This window comes from Sinohyriopsis cumingii, chromosome 1 (genome assembly GCF_028554795.1).
Source record: "Sinohyriopsis cumingii isolate HCF-2022 chromosome 1, ASM2855479v2, whole genome shotgun sequence".
In the NCBI taxonomy this organism is placed as follows: Eukaryota; Metazoa; Mollusca; class Bivalvia; order Unionida; family Unionidae; genus Sinohyriopsis; species Sinohyriopsis cumingii.
The window spans coordinates 21,443,791-21,449,345 of NC_142961.1; the positions used below are offsets into that span (position 1 = coordinate 21,443,791).

Below are 5,555 nucleotides of genomic sequence, written 5' to 3' on the forward strand. Positions count from 1 at the left end.
TTCAGTTTCAGAAGGGTTGAAAGATTTAAGCCAATTATTTGCTCACTGAAAAATATTTTCCAAGTCAGAGTTTAGGTTATGAGAGGTTACGAATGCATTAGAAAGAGACTTGTATCATCTGCAAATAAAAATATATTAGAGTGTATAATATATATATACATATATATATATATATATATATATATATATATATATATATATATATATATATATATATATATATATATATATATATATATATATAAAACGAATCCTCAGGGCACACCATCTCTAATACACCTCCATTCTGAAAGCACGCCGTAATTTGGACTCGTCTTTCGCCTGTGAATAGCTAGTGAGACATTAGATATGGCTTTCTGTGATACCAGTAACTTTCAATTGGTGAACGAGCCACACTCGGTTAAAAATTTACTTATGTCTCAAAATACAGCTCTAATTTCCTTGCAAAATGTATCATAAGAATTTCCTAATTGATTAATTATATAATCACCCGTAATAAAACAAGATTGGAAAGGGAGAAGAATGGTAATTAAATATAAGTTTAAAAATCAGTCCTTAGAAAACTTTGCCAGCAGTATAGTGTAGAGATATTCGTCTGTAATTACATACGATAGAAGGTTTGCCCTTTTAGAAAACTCTACAAACATATGCCACTTTCACAATGTCTGGAAAGGTTAATTTTCTAAGAGACTGATTTAAAATTGAATAAAGGAGTTCGTTCAACAGCTCACGAAGAATGCAGTTAATAGACCTCGCGACCAGAAGCCTTACCACAAAGAAGTTCTATGGAACATAGGCTTACACCGTTATGTAGAGACATATCTAGATGGTTAACATAGTTTTCAGCTAGTACAGTTTGCTTTGTAACAAGAATCTTGAAATAATTAAGTTTGATCAATTTCACCGGTAACTATCGAACCGTTAAAATGACGGTTTGGATAAAATGTGTACAGTGAGAACTGATAAACGCCTGGAAAGAAGATAACCAGTGTTTTCATGATGTAGTGTTTGAGTTCAGCTTTGTGCTAATTTTTCAGGATCTAGCTGTTTGGCCTTTCGAATCAGAGATTGTTTTGTTTCGCAGGGAAAGAAATTTAGTCCAATAAGATGATATGTTAGATTGCTCGGCTTATCGATACTCTCTCTTACCTTGCGTTTATCAGGATTATGTAGTCAGTGATACGTTTTGTCATTATCGTCACATTTCAAGTAATTACACTCGGTTGTGGATGTTTTAAGCCACGGGTGATTATGGTCGCTTTAGCCGTATATCCATCCATACATGTCTTTACGTTTTATCTAGTTCAATATCTCATAAATGGGGAAATGATATATAATCTTGGTGTAGAAAAAGATCTCCATCCCTGCTGAGAATCAAAACGTTCACTATCATTACAAATAACAGATCTATCATGGTTGAAGAGTTTTGAGTGAAATTAGTGGACTCATTAGTACATTAGTGAAAGGAAAGCTCTTCACATAGTGATTTCATTTCTTTATACAGGAGAGTGAATTTGGCATGTTGAAGGTCACCTATTTTAATTATATCGCTAATCCATGTGTGAAGAGCGAAGTGTATGTAGTCTTTAATCATTGAAATTTACGCGTTGTTTTGTACTTGAAGGTCTATAAAATAAGCTTAATAAAATGGAAGTTCCAGGCAAGAAAAGAGCATTTGTGAAATAAAACTCTTTGATACTAAATAAGAAAATAATGTTCAAAAATTGTATGATGCTTGTTGTTTTTGGAGCGGCATAAAGCCTGTGATGGTAAATTAATTATTATAACATTAAATAAACCCGCTCTTGAGTTTAAGGATCAAAGGATGTTTTTGATAGATCTTTAGACCAAGGCCATTAGTTGTTAAAAATGAATCACATTAAATTATTTTCAATTACCAATAATATAATACGATGAAAATGCATTAACTGTTAGTTTCTATAAACGTGAAATATTTATTCTCTAATTGAATTTATTTTTGTTTTCTTTTGTCTTTTTTTGGCTTGAACGGCACTTCTAACATTCTTGGGAAATAATGCCATCGATTTGGAGGCTAAATCCATTTCCCCAAAACACAATCAAATATCCAGCGAGGATTTGTCTGGCAGCGTATCATACTCGCTACCTTTGGATCACGAGTTCAACGTTCTCCCAACTTAACTATCGTGGCTCGCATTGTAAGTTTCACAAACTTTATCTTTGCTTTATTTAGAACATTTTTGTTGTTGTTGGGCAGTGAGTATAAATTTGAATCAAAATTTATATCACGATACAAAAATGACAAAGGATATAACGAATACCGGTTGGATTTTCTTTGTATCACATTCGAGATACATGCAATTTCAGCAGCTGTTCTCCTAAAATTCACCTCACGGGAATGACCAACAGGTATTACCGTAACTTACATGGCCGGTTACGCAATGAGTTGAATGATGTTTAGTTTGAGCAAGACAGGAATCATACATTTCTCTTGTTGGTATCAACGTTCGCCGATATTGAAAAAGACAAGGGCATTTAAGCTCGATCACAAAGGACGAAGGTTTAAAGAGACTAGAGGGATTGGGTAAACATCTACATAAAAAATATGTTATCTTCTTAACAAAAAATTTTTACAAAACAAAACCATTTTGGAACGTTTTTGAGGAAATTTATCTTCCCTAGTGAGGATTCCGAAACGGTACGTAGGTATTATTTAATCCTTTATCCGGTGTAGCGCGGTATTCAGATCAGATGCAGAAAGCAGTTGATCGTCTCGCAACAGAGCCAACTTCTATTTAGAAATAAAAACTTTTGCGAAAAGTGCAGGATAATATCTCTCGTTTTTGAAGAATAAAGAATCTACCAGATGTTTGGCAGGTTCTTAAGTGAAATTACACTGCAACCATTTTTTTCGGGGGGGGGGGAGGCGATACGCAATTGAGAACACGCACCCGTTACTGTGGAGCAGACGAGTCTTTTTTAAAAATCCTTTTGGCTGTGTATGCGTCGTTTGTTCTTTCGCTCCGAATGAATGTGTTAAGGCAAAAGAGCACGTCTATTTCTCTCTTCTGTGAAACTGGAGAACCTAACAGGATTGCATGTTTTTAGCCAACACACACACTATGCAGAAATGCTGATTATTTTGTTTTGGCTGATGGCCGGAAAAAGGAACATTTTAACAAGACAACAGGGCATCAATGCTACGTGAAATCCGATATGTATCAGCCAACAATAATGAACAGGAATTTTAAGCAAGAAGTTTGATAGTTGCTTACATCAAAGAAGACAAACAATTGTATCGTAGTTAATTTAAGAAATAATTACAGTAGTGAATATTTTGCTTTCAAATTAGGAAACGGAATTAGTTTGCAAGATCTACCGGGAGTCGATCTTGGCTCAGTGGTTAGCGTGCCGGAAAGGGTGTGGGTTCGAATCCTACCACTGGACTAGCCTGGGTCAGTTACTGTGGTGTGTTCTTGGGTAAGGCAATTACTCTAATTGTCCCAGCACTCAATAACCTATTTGTGTTGCTGTTCCGTAAAGCATCCAATCAACCAAGATCTACCAGTTTTATTTGGTTGGCTTCGAAGGATTAATAATAATCAAAGCCATCCTGAGCCTGAACACTATTTCTCCCCCCCCCCCAATATTTTCTATAAATAACCACCATTTGCCGCACTAGATCAAATAAAAGATAGAACCCAAGGATTGTACAGTTTGGAAAAATATGCATCATGGATATATATATGTATATGGTACATATAGGACAAGTGAGGAGTGAATAAGCGAGGAGTGAATAAGTGAGGAGTGAATAAGTGAGGAGTGAATAAGTGTTAAATACTAAATTTATCTCATTAGTTTCGAAAATCTTTAAACATGATTTTAGTACCAAGATAAAGCTTGGACTTCAGCCGACGCCTCATAATTTCTTCTTAGAAATGACCATTGTTTGATTTATGATTACAAAGAGAAGCGAAGAGAGCCGTTTCTATGTTGTATATCCCGGTATTTTATACATACTCATTAACCACCGCGTCTCACGCAAAATAGAGCTTTTTTAAAAATAGTTTTTCAAATATAACTGAGAGAGAGAGAGAGAGAGAGAGAGAGAGAGAGAGAGAAATCAACAGTCGCACAGAAGTGCTGATCGCATCTCACAAATACTTTTGAAGGAAGTGCATACATTTTTTATTCTTAATTAAAATTGCAAGAATACAACAAATTATGCACTAAAGCATACAACATAAAAGAAATGCCCCAAAAGGGGTTGGTCTTTCAATTCCTACACTACTATCTACAACTAAAAGTTTGTTTTGTTGTATATTGTGATTTCTAAAGTATTATCGAACCAGTAATGAATCGTAAAGAAAACCCGAGTACATCATTGGCAAAGAAGCACATCAAAATATATATCATTTGTATTTTGCCTTTACCTTAAATCAGTAGACAATGAGTATACGTGAAATCATCGATTTGAAAGCAAATTAGTTACGCCTATAGTTTGTAAAGGAGCAAACGGCACCAATAAATTTTGCGAGTATTTGCAATCGATATTATAGACACTATATAAGAAATAAGAACATATAACGTTGATTAAATTGCATTAAGTAAAGATAATAAGAACAATTTTAATTCCACCGGCATATGTCTGATTTGCGTAACGGACTTTATCAATGAATACGAAGATAACATACAAACTACAAAGTTAGAGGCCACGGTCTGGAAGATACCAACGTTGTTGCACATATCTAATTTAATTTAATTACAAAAATCACGATACGCTACCATATTTTTTCATAGTTTCTTTTGTTTTATATCTATTGTTGTTATAGGACTTTATAATGTCTCCCTCAGGCACAGCAGAAAACATGCAGGGTTTCTTTTTTTAAAATATTTTCTATATTTTCTAGTGCGTAGACACTATGGCAGAGACGAAGGTCTGCCATAACCAGACTGAGATAGAAAAAGTATCAAAACAGATTTCTCAGCACGTGGAGTGGAAAAATAGGGTACAGCACATTCAGTATCTAACTTATGATGTGTTATTCACTATCGAGGTTTGAAGTTGTATGTTGAGTTAGAATTAAAATTAAAAATAATACACGTGTCAGTTTATTTTCGGTCGTACAAAGAATTGATCATATATCTGAGACAAAGTGCAGCAATTATTGTTAAAGAATTTCTTTTAATTGATGAATAATGGTGAATTCGGTAGGCAGGGTTAGGGTTAGGGTAATGATGGTTTCGGTTAACAGATTGAAAGTTTAATCACGATGTTAAAACATGCATTGACGACACAGAAATATTTCGAACTTTGAAAGCATCATCTATTGCAGTGAGATCAGTTAGTTTAAAAGGTGTAAAATTAAAATGAACGAAACCAACTAATGGTGGACTTACAGCGACATAAGTAAGTTGCCTATGCATAAACATTTATATTTGAAGAAACTCAAACATTAATACAGAGATAGAAAAAACTTTGAATGACAGAGACAGATTTTTGTGCATTAACATTTACAATTTCATTAAAGAAAACATTCAGTTTTACGAAACAGGTGACATCAAAATAATAATAA

The 5,555-nt window shown here is 34.1% G+C and overlaps 1 long non-coding RNA gene across 1 annotated transcript; it reads left to right on the top strand.

Moving 5' to 3' along the window:
* The first annotated feature begins 2,006 nt into the window (after positions 1-2,006).
* Positions 2,007-5,078, top strand: LOC149806532 (uncharacterized). The gene is made up of 2 exons (XR_016424363.1): positions 2,007-2,177; positions 4,890-5,078. It is a non-coding gene; the product is annotated as an uncharacterized LOC149806532 (long non-coding RNA).
* The last annotated feature ends 477 nt before the right edge of the window (positions 5,079-5,555 follow it).